This window comes from Talpa occidentalis, unplaced genomic scaffold (genome assembly GCF_014898055.3).
Source record: "Talpa occidentalis isolate TD23 unplaced genomic scaffold, MPIMG_talOcc4v2.1 talOcc4.8, whole genome shotgun sequence".
NCBI lineage: Eukaryota > Metazoa > Chordata > Mammalia > Eulipotyphla > Talpidae > Talpa > Talpa occidentalis.
Window position 1 is genome coordinate 44,392,767 of NW_023605194.1, and position 12,837 is coordinate 44,405,603.

The window sequence follows — 12,837 nt, forward strand, 5'->3', positions numbered from 1 at the left end:
GGGTAATGGCTGGGAGACCACAGAAAGGACAGTGGCTTTTGCTGTGGATGATAAATGGGAGGCCCCTGGGAGGCCTGGAGCAGAAAGGCGCCTTGGTGGGACATCTACGTTCTAACGAGGTCTCTGTGGCTGCTGTTAGAAGGGTGCATCAGGGGGCATGGAGAAGTCACTGGTCTGTTCAGAGGCTCCAGCAGTAGTGCAAGTGGTGCTGGAGCCTCGGACCGAGGAAAGAAAGGAAGGAAAAGGGCTCGTCCTGGATCCACTCTGACACTGAAGCTACAGCACTTGGCCAACACGTATTTCCTGAGTATGCGAGACCACCCAGGAAGCCCACAGAATTCCAGAAGTGCTGCAGGACTCCAGGGTTTCTCCAGCTGAAAACACAACACAATTCGACTCCACGGCTGTCTGCTTTGGGTTCTGTGAGATTTTTTTTTTTAATTGGAACTTGGCTCACTTGTTATAAAAGTCACCTTTTAAAGTATACAATTCAGTGGCATTTTAGACATTCACAGAATTGTACAAAATGTTAAACACAATCGTCACACGACCCAGAAATTCCAATCATAGGTTTTGAATGGAAAACAAGTCTGTACACCCGTGACCATACCAGTACTGTTCACAGAAGCCAAAAGGCAAAAACCACCCAAATACTCATCAACCAAATGAATAAACAAAATGTGGTATGTCCATACAATGCGTCATTATTCAGAATGAAGCACTGCCACATGCTACAGGACATCTGAACCTTGATAACTTTATTTTGGGAGAAAGAATCCAGGCACAATAGTCACATATTGTATGATTCCATCTGTGAGAAAAATCCAGAACTGGTAAATCCTTAGAAACAGAATGTAGATTAGTGGTTACCAGAACCTGGGAAGAAAGGGGAAATCAAGAGTAACTGTTGAATAACTAGAGGGTTCCTCTAGGATGTTGAGAATGTTCTAGATGCTCAACATCACTACCTAAAGACAGGCAAGCCAAATGCAATGAGATACCACCTCAGGTCCCTCAGGATGGTTATTATTCATTAAAAAAAAAAAAAAAAAAAAAAGATGCAGAGAAACTAGAATCCTTCCACACCTTTAGCAGGAATGTAAAATGGGCAGCCCCAAAGGAAAACAGTACAGAGGTTTCTCAAAAAAATAAAAATAGAACCACCATATATGATCCAGTAATCCCAGCTTTGGGTATTTATCCAAAAGAACTGAAAGCAGGATGTGGACAAGATATCTATTTCCCCATATTCACTGCACTATTCAAAATAGCCAAGAGGTGGAATGAACCTGAAAGCCCACTGAAAGAATGAGTAAAGAAAACATGGTATATACATACAAGGAATACTATTCAGCCTTTAAAAAGAAGAAAATTCTGTAACACACTACAATACGGATGAGCCTTGAGGAAATGATAGTAAGAGGAATAGTCACAAGAAGACTAACACACATGATTCCATTTATGTGAGGTATCTAAAGTATAGCCACACTTCAGAGATATTGTGAGTTTGGTTCCAGACTACCGCCATGAAGCAAATACAGGAATAAAGTGAGGTATACAAATTTTTTGGTTTCCAATTATATGTAAAATTATGTTAGCCCTATGTTGTAGAAAGTTATGTTAACCCTATGCTGTAGTCTATTATGTATCATAGCACCATATCTTTTTAAAAAAGTGCATAGCTTAGTTAGGAAGTGGGCGGGAAGCAAGCACATGCTGTTAGAAAAAATGGCCCCAGTAGTCTGCATTGCCACGAACCTTCAGTTTGTTTCAAATGGCAATGTCCACAGTGCACAATAAAATGGTGCACAATAAAGCAAGTGTGTCTGCAATGAAATTCACAGACTAAAAGAGTTAGCTGGTGGTTGCAGGGGGGGGCTAGGAGGAAGAGAGAAATTGGGAGTTACTAATCAGTGGGCATGAAATCTTGCTTAAGCAAGATGAGTAAGCGCTAGAGATCTGCTACACAACACCTAGAGCCAACAATCAGGCAGCATGCACTGAAAAATTTTGTTCAGAGGGTTATCTCCTGAGAAGTATTCTTACCACAACAACATAAAAAATTTAAGCACCGTACTATCCGCAGCCTCTGCAACATAAGTTCGATCCCCGGCCGGCCAGGGAGCAACCCATAGGGCGAAGCAGACCTCTCCTGTCTCGCCCACTGCTCCCCTCAGCAGTGTATTTCAGTCACTCTGCCTGTTCCCTCCCCACTCTGTCTCTAGTGAATCCTCTCACACACATACCCCGCCCCCGCATCTCTGGCCTGTACCCCAGTTCTTGCATGCATAAATAAATCTTTAAAAAAATTTTTTTTAAAAAAAGCATTAATTTTTAAAAAAAAAAAGTTTTAAAAAGATTTGGGATTAGGGCCTCCCTGGTGGCCTAGAGCTTAAGTCTCAGTGCTATCACCCTTACAGCCTGAGCTCCATGCCTGGCCAGGAAGCTACCCACATATGATGCAGCAGACCTCTCCTGCCTCGCCTGCTGCTCCCCTCAGCAGTGTATTTCAGTAGATCTGCCTGTTCTGGTCCCCACTCTATCTCTGGTGAATCCTCTCACTGCCTGTACCTCTGGCCTACACCTCAGTTCTTCTACACAACAATAAATAAAAATTAAAAAAAGAAAGAACTATTAAGAAAAGATTTGGAATTAGATGGAGGTTCTGGGTGTACAACATTGTGAGTGTCCTAAATACCACTGAATCACACACTGTCAAATAGTTAATTTTGTTATGTAAGTTTCACCTCTTTTTTACGTTAAGAAGCAATGAGAGCATATCCTGGCTTATCTGAGTGGCTGGCTCATAAACAAGCTATTCCATGCAATTTGGGGCTAACATGTGCTCCTGTGTTTACAATCCAGTTCCTTCCCTAAGTGCAAAGTGACATCACCACACAGCACAAAGCTTGTGGTTCAAATAGAAGGGGTGGGGCGGAGACTGAGCCCCCTCCCCCATCGCCCACAGCAGCCTGGAGGTGCTGGTGCAAAGGCCCAGCCTCTTAGCACTGGGGACCAGAGTTATGTTGAGAATATCTGTGTGAACAGAGCAAAGTCCATCTCTGTGCCAAATTCCTGATTTCCACATGAAGTGGGTTTAAGAACCACTATACGCAGTTTTCAATAACACCACTATTCTGCCCTTATCTCTCATAAAACAAGCCCGGTTTCCACGTATCAAGTGATGCTCTATTTAAACAGGCATTTCAGGATTACTCACTGGCAGTTGGGCTCAAATATATAAGTGATAAGAATTACCCCAGACTGCTCAGTCAGTCCAATATTATTAAGGCCACTCTTGTACAGCAGATTCACACACAGGCCTAGAAAATAAGACACGTAGCTGCCATTAGCCACCAGATACTGGCCATTTTCTTGCAGTTTCCAATCTTCCGATAAATCAACACTGTTCATTTGAAATGGGTTGACTTTCTAATCTTATTAGCATTTCATATCTGTCTTATATTTATGTAAAAACTATGGAAGTGTGGGCCTGCCTGGTGGCGCAAGGGGATAAGACACAACCTATGAAGCTAACTGCAGCCACTGCAAGCACAAGTTCGATCCCCGGCCAGGGAGCAACCCACATGGCGCAGCAGACCTCTCCTGTCTCGCTCGCCACTCCCCTCAGCAGTGAATTTCAGTCTGTCTGCCTGTTCTGTTCTCCACTCTGTCTCTGGTGAATCCTTTCAACACCACCCCCCACACACACCTCTGGCCCTGTACCCCAGTTCTTGTATGCATAAAAAAAATAAATCTTAAAAAAAAACCAACTATGATGCTTCTATCAAGTTTTATATTTGTACGCATGTTGTTATATTTTAATGAGAAAATGTAAATCCACAAGTGGAGGTTTTCTTTCCCCCTTTAAAAGGGAACCCACAAAAAAGCATATGCTGTGTGATTCTGTTTGTTGGAAATATCCAGGACAAGCAAATGTGTAGAGACAGAAAGCAGAGTCGTGGGCTGGGGTGGGAAGTGATGACTACCAGGTAAGGGAATCACTACAGAATGACACGCGGAACTGTGCATTGCACAGCATATGGATTAGATCTCCTTAAAGCTACCCTAAAAGTCTACACATTAGGAGCCTCCCTGGTGGCTCAAGGGGTTAAGACACAACCTGTGAAGCTATTCGCAGCCACTGCAGCACGAGTTCTATCCCTGGCCAGGGAGCTGACCCATATGGCGCAGCAGACCTCTCCTGACTTGCCCGCTGCTCCCCTCAGCAGTGTATTTCGGTCTATCTGCATGTCTGTTCCCCACACTGTCTCTGGTGAATCCTCTCACTCCCCATACCTCTGGCCTGTACCCCAGTTCTTGTATGCATAAATAAATAAATCTTTAAAAAAAAAAAAAGTCTACACATTGCCTAGGCTTGAGCAGCGCTAAGCTGGTGCTAGCACAGAGACATCAACAAACCCACTAATTGATTGTATCTCCTCCCTCTGGACTGTCCAAGGGTCGGAGGATGCGAAGACAAACACTAAGTCACAAGACAAGCCCACCCTAGTGAGGAGGGGGTTGCCCTGGAACATCACAACACAGGATTCCTGGCTCCTGGACTCACTGTATACAACAGTAGTAAAATGCTACTTTCAGTGATTTAACTAGGAACAACTTCAGCTTAAAAACAAGCACAGCCAATGTTAGCAAGTGTACAGGGAATGTGAGTCATTTTTCATATCACTAGCAGGATCGAGGAAAAGCAGCCTGAAGATACAGATTAAAGCCCTGCAGTCGTGGGCCAGGGTCAGAGTAGGACAAGTGACTCTGAACAGAGCAGCCCCATTCCGCAAGGGGCACAGACAACCCCACCTTCCAACCACACATAGAGGCAAAGTCTGCTGTGAGGACAGAGTTTGTATCAGGGAGCCCCTAAGTTGCTGCCTAAAAGAGCCTCAGCAAGGGGCAGCTTCCCTAACAAAAAGAGAGGCCCCCAAGGGCCCACTTCTGTCTCCCAATGTAAATCCACAAGTGGAGTTTTTTTTCCCCCCTTTAAAAGGGAGCCCACAAAAAAGCATATGCTGTGTGATTCTGTTTGTTGGAAATATCCAGGACAAGCAAATCTGTAGAGACAGAAAGCAGAGTTGTGGGCTGGGGTGGGAAATGATGACTACCAGGTAAGGGAATCACTACAGAGGCCCATCACTTCCAGCGGCACATCACAGAGACAGAAGAGGAAGTCCCAGCTACTGGGTGGGAGGTGGTGGTGAAGCAAGTGGGGTGACCTCCACCCAAATACCCAGCTTCCAACCCAGCCCAGGACAGACAAATGCATTTGTTTCAATGCCTCCCTCCTCCAGAAACCTGCTGACTTGACCACCTCCAGGAAGACTTCACGCCATCTCCCCAAAGACCGATAGAGCCCTAGCTGGGCCAAGATGCCCTCCTCTCAGCCCTAGGCTCATGGGTACAGCTCCCAGGCAATGTGCACAGAACTCGACGGCAGTGGTAGGGACAGCCCCACAACGAGGGCTCAGTGAAAAGCAGGCCCCAAGACCTCCCGGTTGGCGCAGCAGTTGAGTGCTGGGTTGCGAAGCTGCCCACAGCCTCTGCAGCGCAGGTTCGATCCCCAGCCTCCGGCGAGGGTCCCACATGGCACGCAGACCTCTCCTGCCGCCCACTGACTGTACCCAGTGCTTGTATAAATTAAAAAAAAAAAAAAAAGCAGGCCCCAAGGGTCTCCCTAGTGTTGCCAGGGTTTAAGTCTCTGAGCTATAAAGCTATCAGCAGGGGAGCTGACCCACATGGCGCAGCAGACCTCTCCTGACTCACCCACTGTTCCCCTCAGCAGTGTATTTCAGTAGATCCCCCTGTTCTGCTCCCCACTCTGTCTCTGGTGAATCCTCTCATCCCCCCCCCAGCCCCTGCACCTCTGAGCTATACCCCATACAAGAACTGGGAAACAGGGCAGAGGTGTGGGGGGCAAGAGGATTTACCAGAGACAGAGTAGGGAACAGAACAGGAGAAATATCCAAAATACACTGCCAAGGGGAGCAGTGGGTGAGACAGAAGACATCTGCTGCTCCATGTGGGTTGCTCCCTGGCCAGGGATCGAACTCGTGCTGCAGTGGCTGCGGACAGCTTCATAGATTGCGTCTTAACCCCTGCGCCACCAGGGAGGCGCAAATAAAATAAATCTTTAAAAAAAGGCTCCAGCACCACCAAACCAGCAGAATCTGATTTAGAGCTCCAAATTCACTTAGAGGCACAGAAAAAAAAGACCAAGGAACAGTCAGCAAATAGTTGACAATATTATGTCTGGGGAAGAGAGGAAGCAAGGTAGGGGAGGAGACTTTATTTTAATCTCTCTATGAAGCTACTACTTCCATCTTTCATAAGGATAAGTACTTTTTAAATTTTTTTTAACCTGAAATATTTTCAAAAGCAGGATAGGCATATCAATTGGGAACATGATAAGCAAGCTGTGGTCCTGCATACCTACTCTCAAAGGAATACTACTCAGCCATAACAAAGGACTCATCCCTGAAACACACGGCAAGGTATGTCAGGAACACCATGTTGAGTAAAGAAGCCAGGTACAAAAAGACTACCCACTCTATGGGTCTGAGTATGTGAAATTAAAAAAAAAAAAAAAAAAAAAAAACACAACCATGGTGACAGAGAGGAGGTAAGTGGGCCTGAGACAGGAATGAGTATAGCAACTCACTAGAATGAGGAATGAGTGAGTATAGCAACTCACTAGAATAGAGCATGAGGAACCTTCTGGGGACTGGAAGTGGTCACGACTTGCCTGGGTGGTGGTGACTGCAAGACCACAATTTACCAACACTCATCAGCTGTAGACTCAGCACATGTGATTTTTATTGTAAAAAAGAAAAAAAAAACAGTATTTTTTAAGGTAGAAGAGGGAGTAACTACTTAATGGGTGGGGACTTTTCCTCTGTGGTGATGAAAGTGTCTTGGAACTTGGCAGATGTTGGTGGTAGCAAATAGTGAATATATTCAAACTGAGTTATGAATTTCACCACAATTTTTACAAAAAATAATTCAAGGAAGGTGGGGGTAAAGTTATATCCATTTTGCAGATGAGAAAACTGGGCTCAGAGAAAGCAGTCAACTGCCTGGAGGGGGCTCACCCACCACAGTCTCAGGCCGGTCAGAGCCCAGCAGAGGAGAAAGTTGCTCATCACCTCCCTCCATCCCCGGGCCCCGGCTCTGTACCTCTGGGTCCTCTCTCTGGGACATTTGGAAACCAGAGCTCCCCTCACAGACCTGGAGTGAGCCAGCAGAGTAGTACCTGCAGGAGACCCCAGAGCCATAAGCTCCATCAACAGACAAGGCTGCCACAGCAGGAGGGGCTGAACATCCAGTAAGAAGTGTAGAGTCCCACCTGAAAATTGAGGGGTCCCAAGAAGGGCTGGCAGGCCCATCTGGAAAATGGGGGGGACAGCAAATATGATTCCTAAAAGGTAAGTGAGAGGCCTGGAATTCCAGTGGACCTCCAGTTTCCCCTAACAGGGAAACTAGGGAGGCCTCAGAACCCAGAATGGCAGAGACAAAGGTCCAGGCACATGAGGGCTTGTCTGTCTGGCCCAGAGCACTGTGGTGACTGCCCTCCCCAGATCCGGATATCTGCTCAAGTTCCCTAAACACCCAGCCGCACGTCTGCTATTTCTGCTTGGGAAGCCTTCCCTCACCCTTGCAATCTCTTGGCTGTCCTCCAAAGCCCACCAGAAGTGGCACTCTGCCCTGGCCAAGTCATTCCCTCCCTCTGGCTCCAGCCACAGGGGAAGGACCAGGTGCTTCTCTCACCTCCTGACAAGGGCCAAGCTCACCCATCTTTGGTCCCCTGCACCTCATGCTGAACCCAGCCCCAGGAAAGATCCGGGTTCTGAACAACCAAGATGCCATCCCGCAGCCTTCCCACTTTAAGGCTTGATGTAAGCGCCCTGGTCCCTGTGGCTCCACAGTCCCTCCCTCTGCTGAGAGAATAGCAACCACATTGATAACCCTAGCACCTAATGTTTATGGAGCAGCTACTAGAGCCTCATACTACCTAAGGGCTCTCCGGGCGCTATCTCTTTTCATCCATGCCACAGCTTATACGATAAGAAAGTTAATCCTGTTCACAAGAGAATCAAGCTCTGTGAGCTGCCCAGAGGCACAGAGCTAGGGAGTGAGGGAGGTGAAACTCAGCCCTTGGTGGTGTGTTCCAGAGCAGGTGTTCTTACTCACTACCCGCCCATGGGGAGCAGTCCTCAAGACAAGTTCTAAACAGGAGATGAACTCTGAGATTTCAAAAGCCGGTGCTCCCCAGGCCTCCTCTTTCCCCAGGTCCCTGCCAAAGACCCCAAAGAGCAGCAGGGCCTCCTCCCAGCCCCGGCCTGCTGCTCCCAGGCCCATCCTATGCTGAGTGCCAGTTACAGGAAACATAAAAGGCCCGTCTGCAAGAGCCTTGGCCTGGACAGGGAGGCGCACAGCTGCCCACTGGGAGGCAGAGCCATGATTTGGGGCTATTCTTAGCAAACCACTGGCTCCCCTCCCAGAGGCCTGGCAGGCAGCAGGCCCCAGCTTCCACACACCCTGCCTGCCATTACCCAGCGCATAGTGGTCCCTCGGGGCAAAGAGGTGGCCAGTGGGCAGAGGGTGAAGACAAAACCCTCTAGCTCTCAAAGCAGAAGCACCTGCCTCCCAGCCTGCCCAGGGCCAGGTACTGTGGCTGCTGAAGCAGCTCTAAAGAGTGCTGGACATGGGGGAGAACACCACGGCCTTCCACTGGTTATGTCGAATGTAACCCTTACAACACCTCCAGGGGATCAGGGTTACTGGCCCCATTTTAAAGATGAAGAGCTTCATCTTTAAAGATTAGTTAGTTAGGACATTAAGTACTTTGCCCACAGTCATAGAGGGAGTGAGTGATGAGCTATGTGCAGACTCTGGGCTGGCCCCCAATCTCCAGGTTGGGTAAAAGAGTGGTAACCACAGCCATAAGGTGGAGGGCCCCTTCCCTGTCTAGGTGCAGGGTTTTGGGCCTGTACGGTTCACACCAGAGGGCAATGACCTCATCAAAAACCCCCATTGTATGTCTACCCAGGGGTTTTCTCTGCCAATGAGAGTCCCCAGCCTGGCTCCTCCCCTGTCCTGGCCACCCAGCCTCACTCAGGAAGCTCTGGAGACCCAGGGAAGACAAGACTCAAAGGTTCAAAAGGCCCCTGCTGGTGCTTAAGGCATGCACCCAGACTGCAGTGCAAGGAGTGAGTGGGGAGGTCAGCTGAGTAAAACAGAAAATACTTGGCCCTTTGGGGCCTTCAAACCCCAAAGTGGGAGTCTAGAAATGAAAGTATGCCACAGCACACCACTACCCCAAACAGGACAACCTCTGGGCATTGCTGCCACAGGGGAAAACAGGGAGAACTGAACAGTGCCCCCCACCAAGACTATATCTCAGTACCCTATTCAGTCTGCATCCTGGACGCTGCTGTCAGGAGAGGCAGGTTTACGTGTCTGTGTCCCCAGGAGCCCAGAGCCAACTCCAAGTGTGCTCCGGTGTTCAAGCACTTCCGTGGGGCTCGCATCTGCGAGCATCAGTTCACATCCCTGTCTGTGCTCCGGCGGGTCCACCCATGTCTTCCCACTTCCACGTCTCCCTTCCATGTGGCTTCAAATCCTCCTGACGTTGCAGATCTGTCTATATGGTGTCTGTGGCCCATATGTGGCCCATGTTTCTGTGTTCACATGTTTGTCCCTGAATATGGCTGCAGTTTCCTGTGCCTATCTTCATGCATGTCTGTATTCAGATCCTCTTTGTCTCTGCCTGGGCTTGACCATAACCTGAGTGTGCACACCTGTACCCCCACCTGTGCCCAAGTGACCCTGTGTGTACCACTTATTTGGAGGCAGGTGTGTTCATCAAGTGTTCCCAGAGCTGGTCAAGGGTTGAGGGGGGTGAGATCAGCACTCCCCTCTACTCCTAAATCAGCACCCAAGGCCACAGGTATGAGCACACTGCCCTCTTTGCTCTCTCTGCAGAGTGGTCCAGAAAAGTTAAGGATGATGGGAGAGGGGCAGAACCCCAGACACCACAGAACCACAGAGATGAGGTCGGCGCTGCCCCAGGTGCCACTTACCTCAGGCCAGCCCTGCCCACCAACCTCAAACACCCAATGACCAGTTGACCAGCGGTGTGGGGCGTGTATGTCTGCATTCCAGGAAACAGTATCAGACGGCAGGCCTCCAGCCTCCCAAACTCATCCCCAACCCCCAGTGACAGAGGTTCTTGAGACAGGAAGTAAAGACTTCCTCTCCAGTGGTCTCGGAATCTCCCATAGGGCTGGATCTAGACCCAGGAGCCCTCAGGAGCCACAGGGCAACTGCAAGAGTCACATACTCAGCCTGACCCAGAAACCAAATAGGCTTCTTCAGAAATCCACTAGCAGGAAAACACACGCACACACACACACAACCTGGAGAGAGCTGGAGGGCTCATATGCACAGGAGGGTCTCAGCCCCTGGCAGCTCCCGGAGGTGGTGAGGGGTCCTAATGACCAACCAAAAAATAAGGAAGGATGGGTGTGGGGCTAGAACATTTTAAATACATTTTCAAGGTGCATGAGAACAGGCTCCCAGCAACCGCAGTGATGGCAGTCTATGTCACTCACTTAGTAATTAATCACATGCAGCTTCTTGGCATTTCCACTATTATTACTAGTCCAGGGCTGGTATCAAAACCCCTAATGAGGGCCTCCCCGGTGGCGCAGCGGTTGAGCGCTGGGTTGCGAAGCTGCCGGCGACCTCTGCGGCGCCGGTTCGATCCCCGGCTGCTCCCCGGCCACTGGAGGAGGGTCCCACATGGCGCGCAGACCTCTCCTGCCGCCCGCTCCCCTCAGCAGTGTACTTCGGTCCTTCTGCCTGCTCTGCTCCCCGCTCTGGCTCTGGTGAATTCTCTCACCCTCCCGCGCTTCTGACTGTACCCAGTGCATGTATAAACAAAGAAACAAACAAATAAATAAATAAAAAACATGCCTCTATTAAAAAAAAAATAAATAAATAAAACCCCTAATGAGCAAACTTTTTGTATGTTTATGTCTTGTCTTCACCCGTGGGGTTCAGCCACCTGAGGACAGAAATCTTCAGCTCCTCCCACCACACCCATCCTCCCCAGTGGCGCCCAGTGCTGGTATTTACCAGGGGCTGGACCGCAGGGTCCAGCTCTGCACAGAAGCCAGGAACTGTGCCCGGACTGTGGCTGCAAGAGTGGAGAAGCACAGGAGCTTCTAACTCAGAAACCTTTCTTCCACCCCTGACTCCCCAAAGATAACATGTTCCAATCATCCTGGCCACTTAAAAAGTACAGTGGTCAGACCCCCACAGGCCACTCTGCTTCCTGGCAGGTCCCTGACCTTCCAGGACAAACTTCTGAAAAAGAAAAGGGGGCTCTCCCGGGAGACCAAGGCCCACAGATGGCCAGATGGGCCCGGAATCAAAGCCTATGCTCGCTGGGACCTTTGAACTCTTCTCTGTTCCGAGGGCTCCAAGTCCTCTAAAGAGGAGCCCAGGGGCCGCGAAGCCGGCTGGGGCCATGCCCCAGGCCTAGTTGAAAACAGTGGAGCTGTCGCCAGGCCAGGCTACCCCAGTCCGAGGGAAACCTCAGGGGCAGGTAGCCCAGAGTCCCAATACAGAATGACTCTGTAACTGCTCCCTGTGGACATGTGAGGTCCGGCTTCTCTCCAGCACCTAACCCGTGCGGGTGGGGGTCCGGGATCGCCTCTCCAGGAAGCCCAGGAAGGCGCGCGTGCCCGGGAAAGGGGAGCGGGTGGTCAGAGCAGTCCCGGGCGCGGGTGCCCAGAGGACGGCCGGATCTGCCCTCCCCTCGCCAGCCCAGGGTGAGAACGCGTCGGTACCTGCCAGCCCGCGGGTCCCGGGTGCATCCGCGCTCCTGCAGCCGGCGCGCTGCGCCCTGACCGCGGGCGCCAAGTCAGGCAACAGCGGGGTGCGCCCAGCGCGGGCTCCGGCTCCCTCCTCCCTACTTCTCAAGCCCATCCGTGGGCAGACGGCTCCGGAGGCGGGCAGGCCGGGCGAGGCGAGGCGAGGCCGAGAGAGCGGGAGCCCGTGCTCGCGGCAGCACAGGCAGCGCGCCCCAGCCCCAGCGCGCCGCGCGGATCCCCGCGCCCCGCGTCCCCCACGCCGAGGGGCGGACCCGGCCGGGCCGCCAATCACCGCGGCCGCCGCAGCCCGGCCAGCGGGAACCAGGGTCCGGGTCACCGAGGGGGCGGGGGGCTCGGATTTAAAGACACACTCACCCCAGCCGCGCCCCGACTGGCATCCCGGAGCCCTGAGCCCCGGGCGGGGAGGGAGAGGCTAGCCCCACCTGCCCCCGCCTCGCTTCCTCCCTCCGCCGGCCCACCCTCCGCGAGAAGGAAAAGTTTGGGGCGGGGGAGACGGCCTGGGAAGCTGGTTCCTCCTCCCTGGTCATTAGCTCGCCTCGTTCTGGAAGATGCCCAAACCCCACTTCCAGCCTCCCTGATTGGAGAAAGAACCGAATGCTCTCGGTGCCACATACCCCATGCCCAGCCAGAGGTTCCAGCCCCCCTATGCTTTTTAAAGTCGACTGAGCTTTGTCGAGACTGAGACGAGTATCCAGGCTCCGGAACCAGTTTCACTATGCTGTGCAACCTGAGATAAGTGATTGCCCTCTCTGAGCCTCAGCCACTCCAAGTGCTAAAGAGTGCCTCTTACAGAGCAGAATGTCCGCAGACCGTTCCCCCAAGCTCTTGACATCCAAGGAAACACGTCCGCCTCGTGGCAACTGCCCCCTATGAAAACGGAAGATCAGGGTCGAAACTTAAGAAGAGGAGAGTTCCCTCTGCCCCC

The 12,837-nt window shown here is 50.9% G+C and overlaps 1 protein-coding gene across 3 annotated transcripts in view; it reads right to left on the reverse strand.

Annotated features, from left to right (window-relative positions):
• Window positions 1-12,284, reverse strand: part of PALD1 (phosphatase domain containing paladin 1) — a 73,142-nt gene extending 60,858 nt beyond the window's left edge. For 2 of the 3 annotated variants that reach the window (XM_037497615.2, XM_037497613.2), the window contains exon 1: window positions 11,868-12,068. The gene's annotated coding sequence lies outside the window, so the exon portion shown is untranslated. Of the gene's footprint in view, window positions 1-11,867; window positions 12,069-12,266 lie in introns of those variants that run through there. The other variant, XM_054690746.1, reaches the window with a different exon arrangement.
• Window positions 12,285-12,837: the final 553 nt, after the last annotated feature.